The sequence below is a fragment of the Dermacentor albipictus genome, chromosome 8 (assembly GCF_038994185.2).
Source record: "Dermacentor albipictus isolate Rhodes 1998 colony chromosome 8, USDA_Dalb.pri_finalv2, whole genome shotgun sequence".
In the NCBI taxonomy this organism is placed as follows: Eukaryota; Metazoa; Arthropoda; class Arachnida; order Ixodida; family Ixodidae; genus Dermacentor; species Dermacentor albipictus.
Genome location: NC_091828.1, coordinates 123,052,501 through 123,064,606, shown reverse-complemented (window position 1 = coordinate 123,064,606; position 12,106 = coordinate 123,052,501). Strand labels below are relative to the sequence as shown.

General features: G+C 50.8%; 1 long non-coding RNA gene across 1 annotated transcript; it reads right to left on the bottom strand.

Annotated features, from left to right (window-relative positions):
- Positions 1 to 5,496: 5,496 nt before the first annotated feature.
- Positions 5,497 to 10,541, bottom strand: LOC135913009 (uncharacterized). Its single transcript, XR_010567872.2, has 5 exons — positions 10,055 to 10,541; positions 7,542 to 8,483; positions 7,279 to 7,460; positions 7,027 to 7,193; positions 5,497 to 6,932 (listed from the first exon to the last, which is right to left on the bottom strand). It is a non-coding gene; the product is annotated as an uncharacterized lncRNA (long non-coding RNA).
- Between the last annotated feature and the right edge of the window lie 1,565 nt (positions 10,542 to 12,106).

The window sequence follows — 12,106 nt, the reverse complement described above, 5'->3', positions numbered from 1 at the left end:
TACAAAACCTCATTTGATATCCTGACAATCAAAGCTAATAAAAGTAAAGAATAATTACTTATTTTAATAAGGTAATAAGTTGGTCAATAAGTAATAAATTGGTAATAAGCACAATTGGTTTTCCGCAGGACTTCCTGACAAGGAGAGAAAGGGAGGCGACACACGTGTGTGTTGTCGTCCTTATCTGTACGTGTCAGTGCGTTCTGCTGGAAACCAATCGTGCTACAAACAAACTTACCGGCGGTTTCTCAACTGTGCTCTGAACAACATTCACTAGGTCGTCTTTGCGTAGAACGATCAGCCTATTTTTTAGTGCTGGATGATAGATAGCTAGGACACTTCGTATAAGATAATGTGGGGTGAAAAAAGTTTTTTTCAGGAAATATCAGCGATGACTGTCAACGTAAGCAAATAACCAAGTGCTTCTAGAAAGCAATTTCCGTTAATCAATGAATGATGCGCTTGAAGGCGGGGCATCTGAATACATTTAGCTAGCTCTTATTACGTAAAAGCTTACAGGAGGAGGAGGAGGAGGACGAGGAGGAAATAAAGAGTGGGCATGGATGTTAACCACAAATGCGCACGGTTGGATACCCTGCTCTGGGGGACGAAAAAGAGGAAATAGAAATAAAAGGCCTATATGGAGCAGAACAGCTAACCAGCGCATCTGTATTTATAGTATATGTGCTTATACGTATAAGGACAATTCCTCATGTGTCATATCGTCCTCTCCCACAGGCGAAGTCATCTACCGCAGCCGCCACAAGGAAGAGGACGGCGGAAGATGAAGAGGGCTGCCCTGCTCGACCGCTCCACGGTAGTATCTAAATCTTCCGATGGCCCATAGTTGTCGCGCTAGATCCTGTGCGTCCGGAATGGTTGTCATAGAAGGCCGTTCGGTGGTGAACGCGCTCTACAACTCGGTTGCGCGGAAGCATGTGGCCTTTACGTGATCACTTTTGCACTGGCGGTGAAAGCCTTACCGGCAACATTCACCACTCACTAGAGGAACGGGCGAAAGAGAAAGCTATTCACTTTAAAATATTTGTCCGTGTAAGACAGTGACACGTGCCGAAGTAGTTTCACATATCGTTATGTACTATGGCACTGAGGGATTGCGACAGTGGAGTACCATCGTTCGAAGGTAATGCCATGGCCATCACCACTTTCGGACTGCTCTTCTGAATATTGGCTTCTGCTTTTATTTTGATGAGTGGTTAATGGAGACGTTAACAAGGATCATAGTGAGATTACACGCTATGCTACAGATTGAAAAGCTGATATCTTCTAGAAAGAATGCAGATTCTGTTTCCCTACACCCTAAGAATGGCCGTGAGTGCGAAGATGATTGAAATAAACGCTCGTTTGACGACACTTGAACACTACCAACCTGAAATCGAAATTTCTAATTGGGCTTAATGCGCGTCTCTTTAACCCGCAAATGCCTAATATAACTTGTTAAGGAATGAACAAAAACAATCGCAAGTGTTAAAGAATGTTCACGCCAGTTGAGTGGTTTCGTTAGAATCAGCCTTTTTTCATTTTCCTGTGCTCCCCTCTGCCGCACCCCACTGGAAACGTTTTGGAAGGGCGCCGGTGCTCTCGCCCGTTTATTTACGTACCTATACTCACGTTGAGTGCGAGTCATTTGTGCATATCGTGTAACGCGATTAATTATTGTTGGCTTCTACGGGGCAACATGTGGTACTTGGAAGACATGTCGCACCCACCTAGCTTCTACTGAATGAGCAAGTCTTAGCTCGCTGTTGTGCTAACGGCAGGAAAAGGCACGCCGAGTTCCGCCTGCCGACGCGGCTGTCTTCAACTTTATTGTCGCTGATTTCCGCACTTGCCATCTCGCTTCTTGTATTGCTTTTACACATTCTTTAGGCATTTCGCATATTTAAGAAGTTTTAGAGAGTAGCCTTCCACGTCCGATTTACCAAAGCGGTGTATATCTCATCTGCAACCAGAGATCATTGATTATTAGCTTCAAATATTGTCAAAACGGCGCTTCGATTATATAAAATAATGTCAAAACGCAGCAAAACATATACATATCTGGGCATATGAGCCACGCTGTAGTACCCCGAGACGAGTCAGTATGAGCGACTCAGCCACTTAACCCTTTAAGGACGAGACATAAATACCCAGAAAGAATGCCGATCTTCATTCTACATGTGCAGAACACCTCAAGGATTTCCATATTCAAGAAAAAGAAAGAAAAATATCTTGCGGAATTTTTTTCAGCAATAGGGGGAAAACGCCAGGCAGGAAACTTGAAATGGGCTTCGCGCCAAGCAACCTAAGACTTCATTTTCAATTTGTGTAGAGAGTTCTCATCATGTGTGAATAATAGATGTACATTTCATGTGATTTATATCGCGCGTGGTGCACCACTGCAGCTGGATATATTGCATCGACCTGTCTCCTGTGACCTTGCTTTCAAGAGACAGTGAGTAGCGTGTCAAACTTCTTCCTCGTCCATCGTTCCTACTCTAAACCAACAAATGGCGCCTGCTTCCAGCTATATAAAGTTGTTTGAAGACATTTAGCCAGTTATTTAGCACTGAAAACTGAAACTCGGCAAAGAAACAAAGTCGCAGTTTCGTCCGAAAACCGAAACATCGATTGCGACAGCAAATTAGTACACAGATATACGAAATAAGAATTGTAGTTTTGTCGGCCGCATAAACTTGGAAACGTTCTCTTACTAACAGAATTAAGAAGCATGGTGTAAGCAAGTCCAAGCAAACGTGAACACATCCCACTCGATGAGCCCGGACAGTCGCTTTCAAAATGCTGGTGTGAACAAGCAAGCACGGAAGCAACAGCAGCGAGCGAAGTGACCTTCATGCGGTCAACGCAAGAGCGACGTGAACACAGCGCAGTGCAAAGTGTGAGCCATTTGCAGATCCCTTTCAAGATATGACGCGCGCGGTCACGTAAACTATGCACTTGTTGGCGCTGTCGAAACCGCCCCCCCCCCCCCTCCCCCTGCTGTCCACGCGGTCTCCCCGCTTTGCTTCTTATATAGCGCGCGAGATTGAGACGAGATGGTCACTTCCTCTTGCGTCCGGCGGACTCTGTACACGTCGCAAATGGCTATCAAGACACAGCCATGACACAGCCATGACACAGCGGCCCATGCGGACGGGCGCGTGGGACCGAACACGCCTCCCCCCCTCTCCCTGCCCTCCCCCTAGAACCTTGTGCGGGACAGACCAACACCACCCAGATAGCACAAGGCCTCTTCACTCCGATCCATGACGTCATGTTACCTGGCCCGACTGCCATAGAACCTAATGGAGACGCTCCCGACCAGGCAACAGTGATTTCGACGTCACCGCTTTCATCACGCCAGCCTTGTAAATGGAAATTTGGGGCCAGGTAGCGTGACGTAATGGATCGGAGTAAACAGGCCTTGTGCTATCTGGGTGGTGTTGGAGAGACACGGCGCGCTTTCTCTCTTTCGTGCGGGGGATTCAGCCGCGACCGCGGGCTCACCCTCACACACCTTCACTCGCACATACAGCACACGGCGGCGACGACGGCAGAAATGCGCTTGTAGTGTCCGTGTAATTGCTATCGCAATAAAAGAAATATATTTTGTTATGTTGCCTGTAGGCAACACTCGTTCGTAATGGATTAGAACAGCGGCAACTCTGATCCACATACATCTATTACGGGCTATTATTCTGATTCTCGCTTTTCTTAAAACTCGCCATACTTAGTTTGCGCGTGTCAAAAAGTATAACAAAAAATAACACAGCGTCCTTCCACTCTATGAATAAGGATGGCCATCGAAGCTGCGTACGTGGGCCCCTTAAGGCGAACTACACCCCCGCCTCTGTTGCGCTATCTTCCGTATCGGCCCACGTATGGGGAGTGCTTAATGCCTGCTTCACCTCCGCCGCGGGCCGGCCCGGCATTGCACTATGTTAGGGATCGGGCGGCCCGCGTATGGGGAGTGCTTAACGTCTGCTTCACGTCCACCACGGGTCGACCCGGTGTTGCACTATCTCTGGGATCGGCCCACAGATGGGAAGGGCTTAATGCCTGCTTCACTGCCTTCGGTATCGGCCCACGTATAGGGAGCGCTTAACGTGAGCGCCAGCTCCGCCGCAGGTCGGCCCGCTGTTGCGCTATCTTCAGAATCGCCCCACGCATGGAAAATTGTTTCACGCGCGGACGCAATCCGCCGTATCCCATCCGTAGACAACGTCGCTGCCAACCTGTGCACGACATTAACGCTCGCTTGATGCCGTGTAGTTTTATTGCGAAAGCGCGGATGCCAGCGCGCTGACACCGTTGGTAACTGAGCAAGGTGGTTGTTTATGCTGTTGTGCCGAGTGCGCAGTCTATTGTTCCTCGTTTTGTACAGCGGTAAACATGCACTTATGGAATTAGATGTGCCAGCATAACACGCACAGACCCGCCAGTCCACGTATCGAATGCGACCGGCAGCCTTCGGTAACAGAGACGTCTAAATATGTTGGCACCGGGCTGTGTCGCCGCTGGCCGCTGAATGTGCACGCACGATAGAGGAGTAGTCGATTTCAAATCTCCACGGCCTGAACTACGAAAACAATTTCCTTCGTCCTTACTTGCTCGCTTTTCAGTTCGGGTCCGCCGGTAGCGGGTGCACGAACTTGACGGCGCCACGCCCACCTTCGCTAAAAGGATCAACATTGGCTCAGATTTTATGTGCACGTCTTGAGAGGGCCGAGGCTTGTGCATTCAAATTTTGAAATGCCATTTAGACTCATTTTCAGCGCAAATTATATAAACAAACGAAGGCGCTGTGGCTATCGCATGCTCGGTTCGACAGCCGATTGCGTGGGGTTCGGTTTTACAGTCATGGTCGGCAGGCCGATTTTGTCTGTGCCGTCGACAAGAAGCCCTTTCGTACTACGACAACTCGAGCTCGCTGGTTGTGTAGCTGTCGGCCTGGAGTATGATAACGTAGTCTCAGAGACACACCGAGGCGTAGTGGGCCAATCCTTGACGCCAGCATCTTGTGCCGTAGTCTGTATATAACCTCAAACGAGTGGAAGCCAGGCACACGCTGCCACAAGCAACTGAGAGCCGACGCTGCCAGAAGACTTCATCAGCAACAAACAGTTGAAGTCTTGCCCAAAATTAAGGTAGTGGTTTTTCAATAAATGAACTAGCCTGCAAATAAAGGTGGAAATCGCGTGGTTCACGGCGTGGTACCCACGAAGCCCTGACCACTTCCTGGTTTAAAGTGGAATAGCTTCTTACGCTACGCACGCACTCGGCACCGCACCGACACAGAATCACCAGTGGAGTAGCAATGCCGTACACGACGTAATTAACTTTGGAGGGTAACTATTAGAGAGCGAATAGGCATAGTCCTTAGTGGGTGATTACCGGATACTATCCCACGCCACAGCATCCAAGGCTGTCAACATGCTGCATGCAGGCTGAAAATTCTTGGAGGCATTTCAAATGCAAGAGATATCAGAAGCTGCGTTATCTACTCTGGAACAAAGTCCAAAATTTTATTTCTGTTCGCATAGAACACAACTAAACGCAGAAATGTTGACAAGAATATGGATTTTAAAAAAAAGCCAAATTATACAGTTATAAACAATGTTCCCAGCCAGGGGAAAATAGTGGCAGGAAAAATACATCTGCCATTTTATTACGTAGAGGTAGCATGGTACAGCGAGTAGATGTTGTAGCGAAGTACAGTAAGTGGATGTAAGCAGGCAAATTTATACAGGGCAGCGAACACTCGAGGACAAAAGGAATCGTGATGAAAAAGTGTGATCAAGACCTAACACGGCAGGCATGTGTGGTGGTGGTGTCAGATCAATGTGCAATCTTGCTGAAGGCAGGTTCAGGATCTGCTGTGTGTCGCCGTGTAGAAGTGCGGAGCTGTACCGCTACAATGAATAAAGGCTCTACAGGTTGAAGAATAAACTTGGTGCCATGCCAGCACTAGTTTGCAAAGGATAAGCTCATAATCATGATTTTCACAAATTAACGAGGATGTTTTATTGCCTTTAATTCACACAATATGCTTTTTGTAATGGTACGCTGATGTTTCGCATTAGCCATGATGAATCACTGGACAAACAAGGACAATGTGGATAAGCAAAAGATACCAACAGAGACCCCATCGAGTACAAAACAATTTGATAATGGAAGGTCCAGACAAATATGCGAGTGGATGGCCGGACACCCTTTAGGTAAGGGGAATGCCCAGTCCTAATGTTTTGCTGAAAAGATTTGCGACCATCACTGCAGAACCGCCAACGAGCTTTCCGAAGGAAATCACCTGATAAACGAGGCCAGCCAGCAAAGATTCAATGGAAGAGAAAACGGACCCCCAGCGGAAATCAAGCCACCAACCAGATGGAATGAGCTATGTCGCACGCGCGTATAACAAATAGACAGCATACATGCAGCAACGCACACACAAGCATGCTCACACGAACACATACGCGCGCAACTTCGCAATGCGAACCAGCATCAGCGTACCATAACGAGAGCACAGAATGTGAATTAACGTGCATGAAACCCCAGATCAAACTAACGCTAGACCCTGAGTAGTGTATTGAATATGAGCCAGCATAGTTACTTGAAATCGTTTTGGTGCACTCGTGAAACAGCCATGGACTCAATACGAGTGTATATCGAACTACTATGACACAGCAACCGTGTGGAAGGAACTGTTACAGGGCTGTCGTCGTCGTCGGTCGCCGTCACGTCTCCACAGCCTTGCAGCATCGTCAAGGCAGCACGCAGAAAGGGACTTTTCCCGCAGCTCAACGTCAACGGTCGTAGCAATGTCATGAAATGTCACGAGAGCAAGGCCCATCTCATTACGGTCAGCACTAGGCCTATATACGCCGGCTGGGCAGATCTTGACGGGCGGTGGATGTCAAGGCAAGGGTTGCTGGCTGAAACGAAAAACAGGCGTCGTGTTAATCACCCGTCAGCCCAATGCAACGGTACGGGTCGGGAGAACAATTTAGGTACTGGCAGTCGACTTACTGCAGGGCAGGTAGTACAGGCATCTTAATCCGCCAGGAAACCAGTAGCTGCGAGGCTGGAGCAGAAGTGCACGGACGGTCAGCCGCGGTCGAAGAGGCGCTGAACCTCATCCATCTGGGAGACGGCAGGGCGCAGGAAACTCCACCGCACATGACTCATGGCCAAAGCTGGGGAAAAAAACGACAAAGAGGTGCCGTGTTAAGCAGCCCTCAGCACAATTCCGCAGTGCGGTCGGGAGAACTATTTACGTACGATCAGTCGACGTTCTGCGGGGCAGGTTGTTCAGGCATCTTCACTGGCCAGGAAACCAGGAGCTGCGAGGCTGGAGCAGAAGTGCACGGACGGTCAGCCGCGCTCGAAGAGGCGCTGAACGTCATCCATCTGGGAGACCGCAGGGCGCAGGACACTCCGTCGGACGTGACTGATGGCCGAGTCTGGGGAAACGAAACGACAAAGAGGCGTTGTGTTAACCACCCGTCAGCCCAAGCCACGGGTCGGGAGAACTATTTACGTACGGGCAGTCGACGTACTGCAGGGCAGGCACCTTCATTCGCCAGGAAACTAGTAGCCGTGAGGCTGGAGCGTAAGTGCACAGACAGTCAGCTGATGCACGACAAGCGCTGAACGTCGTCCGTCTGGGACACTGACGTGTGCTCTGGACGCTGTTGGAGTGTGCCATACGCAAAGGCCTAGGTTACGTATCTGAAATTGAAAAGGGGGAACTTCTCGAATAATGAATAGAAACAGAAAGTAGGTACTCACCGTGACAGGCGTCGTCGCGCGAGGCGTGATCGATGAACTCGTCAAACATGGTCGGCGCGTCGAGCGACAAAACCACAGCGCAGCACAAAGAATAGAGAACAAAAATCATCCACATACTTTGGCCGCAACGCGCCGCGCTGCGGACCGAAGGCAACGTCCATTCTTCAGTGATGATCTGGAATACGCCACTGGTTATCCCACACACTCAATTTCCGGATGCCATCTGCTTCCGCGGTTCAACATTTCGCGCCCTTTCGCGCGCGTGGTCGCGAAATGGTGGCCGGGAAGCAATGGCAACCGGAACGGGCCGACATCCGTGTCGCAAGCGAGAGAGAGGATTCCTGCCAGCTGTTGCCTACGCGCAGGGCCAGCTACCTTCCTAGTGTTAGCCGAGCCTGAAGCTACAATCGCCCCACCCCGTCCTCTCCGCTTCCGTCACGGCGACGACCCGATGTGGCTGCGGCCGTCCTAGGAAACTCGTGCTTAACGAAGCACCACAGTTAACTGCACCTATTTTGCCAATATTGTCAATCAGTTTTTTTGATAAAGTTAATAGCCGCACAGCCCTCGCACACTATACGCACGCACACACACTTTCCCACCTCGTGGGTTAGATGCCGAAGCCACGCAGCGACGACGGTTGTTCCGTTGTCCCCCAAGGTAGAGTCACGGTCACTTGGTTGCACGAGATTCACCTGCGGTTGAGAAGATAAAAAGAAGTCAAGGCAAGCACGGGCATTTTGAAACGTACGTGTTCGCACGTAAATAGTGCGACCACGAATACAAAGCGCGGGCGCTGGGACTTTCAGTCCCAGAAAATTGAATATATACATGCATATATACACATTGCATGCGCGTAACGAATATAACGGGAACTCATGTCAAAGAAGAAAAATGTGTAAAAGCGTATGCTTGCAGGGCTTTATTCATCGTTACCGTGAAATGACCGTGAATGACCGTTACCGTGAAAGTGAAAGGACGGGCTCGGACGTTTCGCGTGCCGGCGAGAACGGCGTCACCCTTTGCTCCCCCCAATGTAAGTGGACAAACAAGCGCCTCAAATATGCCAGCGACGCAATCGAACGCGACGAAACAGCCTTTCCCGGCGATTCACCGCGCGACTTGCAAGACCGCTTGACGTGCCTCCCCATCCACGTCTATTGCCTTGCGCAAACACACCGCGACAACATTCATGCGGCACTAATACAGCGTCGTAAATCAGAATACGGCTCAAAAATACGCGGTCGCAGCGCGGGCACGGAGAGCTGGAGTACAGAGTTGCGCAGCCTTATCTAGAACGCGCCGCCCGGGTGGTGAGGTGCAAGACAGCGCTATCTAACGCTAGCCGCTGGGTTCGAGCAGCACTGCGCATGCGCATAAACAAAACAAAAAAAGCTGGGTGCGTCGTCGCTTCAGTGTCCAGTTCCCTCCTTGTGCCTTCGCCTATTCCCGCCGCCATGGCTGCGCTGAACGCCTATGTGGTTTCAATAAGAGACGCGGTCACCCGCCACCACTCGCGCTTGCTTGCCCGGCCGCCTCGTTATACGCGCAAGACACGGCGGCACGGTGCTGTGCTGGCCGCCATGGCAACGTCGTCTTAAAGCCACACAGGGATGCAGCGCGGCCACGGCGGCGACAAGCGAACGCACAAAATTTAAGGCGAGGCAAGCTGGACAACGAAGCGACGAGCAGGCACCCGGCTTCTCGCGGCGCGTGCGCAGTGGACACCCAATTCGAGCCCCGCGGTTAGCGTAGGATGACTTGCTTCGCAAGGCACCGGCAGCGCGCCCTAAACAAGGCGGCGCGCCTTTGTACGCGACAACGTCATAGACTACACACTCTGGCAAAGAATCCGAAGACTTCGGGAGGCGCGTTTAGAGGCCAGAAATATCGGGGGGGGGGGGGGGGGGGAACGCGTGATATTCGTGGAAATACGCTCCTGCCGTATTAACGGCTAAACATAGGAAGATTCAGCCGTGCAGGTGTAAGAGAAAAAAATCACAAATAGCCGCGCTACCGTAATATGTATGGGGCGTTCCAGCTAACGTTAGAAAAGCTGTTGCAGAAAAAAAAATAATGAAGAGCGCACAGTGCAAGCCAGTTTAAGGCCTACGCTGTTCGGTGATCAGAATTCTGACGATAGAGAACTATGGTTTTGTAATGTTATCTTACACCGTGAACTCTTAAGCACATTTTTTTCCCTTTAGACGGCTCTGAGAAAGTTAGCTGCTACATACATTATACACGCACATACGTATTGGCTCACCTCGGACGTTAGTTGACGACGACAGCTGCTTCGTTGTCCCTTCCAGTTCGTCCGCGGGAACACGCGCACAAAAGAAGAGACCGCGGAAGACGCGACTTGAAACTAATCGGCAGCGACGGCTAAGGCGCGACAGCTCGTGCGGGAGAACAGATGGAATGGCTGCCGTGCGTCGCATACGTATTTCGGGAGCTCCAACGGGCCGTGCGAGAATCCCGGAGCAAGAGAGGCAGTCCCGTAACCGCATTTGCAGAAAGAAGTCCAGCAGGTCTTGAGTGAAGTGGCCGCGACTTAAAGCTTCGCAGTACGCCTTGCAGCAGAAGTGAGTGGCGGAACCCATGGCTGTTTCGGAGTCGGTAAAGTGGTAGGCACCGCGCCTAACGTAGACAGTCGGTGCCGAAGCATACGTGGTACGACGCAGAGGTTCGGCTGACGCGGGCGGTGGCGGCGTGAAACGCAGAATGACGAGCGGGACTCCCGGCAGCCGCTTCTTACAGCAGAATTTAAGCGCGAATCTGGGCTGTTGGCGCATGCGCTGCTGTGCCCGGGCGTCTTTCCTTCGTGCGCCGTACGACATCGCTCGTCGCCGCGGAATCGCAACAGCCGTTATCGCCGAGATCAACAACTCGTTACAACCGCTGGTCTAAGAAGAAAAAGAAACAAAAAAAAGACACAAACAAACTTAATGAGAACGACCGTCGCCTAAATCTGGCCTTCCATAATCAGTCGGTTTGGGAACATTGTCCGCCAATATTATTGTATCAGATCGTGTATCACTCATTTCCCACCCTATTAAAATCCCGACCACGAATTGTAGTATTTATAAATGAATGGATAAATAAATAAATTACTGTAGCGTCTACTCTGTTCAGCTGCGGCTGCGTGCCGCACCGTCCATCGATGGGGGCACGCGGACGCAACCGCCGCTCCGCGCGCATCCCGCCGCCGTCGCGTTTGCGACGCGCAACCACAAACTGCGTGACTTGCAATCCACGGGCGCGTATACTGCGCAACGTGTCGGTACCTCTTTCGAGTTTCGTTATCCATTTCATATTTCTTCGCGATGTCTCGTTACGAATTGCTAGCTTACCAGGGTTCGTTGTTCATTTGATGCGACTCCGCGTTCCAATGATTTCGATTTCATATCGCGCGCGCTTACATCATGACACCGACATCCTGGATATGCTATACAGAAGCGCGCTAAATCACGGTTAAAGGTAAAAAAATAATAATAATAAGCCAAAGGGCTGTTCTTTGATGAGGCCGACCGTCGAGGCAAGGCGTCTGTCTCTACGACGACGGCTACGACGTTGCGAGAAACAATTAGCGCCGACGACACGGCTGTTTGATAGTGGCTGTTCCTACGCCTGTTTTTCAGAGCGTGCTTTGCCACCTCGCTGTGCTTTAGCTAGCCGCTCACCCTCGATGTATAAGTATATCCGCGAGAGAGAGAGAAAGCAAGGGTAGGGAAGGCAGGGAGGTCAACCAGAACAGCATCCGGTTTGCTACCCTACACTGGGGGTGGGGGAAATGGGAATAGAAAGAGGAAGAAAGGGAGAGAGTCAGCACTGAGTACATGTGGGAGGGACACCTTACACAATGACACTATAAGCGGTCTCTTAAGCCCGTGCACTTCAAGTACCGCACTAGTGCACGAATCGCTTTTCGAGCCAGTGACGGTTGTGGCCACGGTCCGAGTATCTTTGACTCGGTGAATGGTCTCGAGTCTAGTCTGTGTAAAGTTGCCCGCAGAGAGAGGCGCTGGACATCGTAGCGAGGGCAGGTACACTATACGTGCTCGATGGACTCCTCGCACCCACAGGAGTCGCACATCGGGCTCTCGGCCATTCCCATACGGTAGGAGTATGCGTTCGTGAACGCCACTCCCAACCACAAGCGACACAACAAGGTTGCTTCGCCGCGGGAAAGGCTAGGTGGCAGTTGTAGCCGTAGCGTGGGGTCCAGTTGACGTAATCTGCAATTGAAGCCACTTGATGTCCAGAGATCCTGGGACTTCTTGCGCGCAAGTAGGCGAAGTTCTCTGGCAGCGTCCGA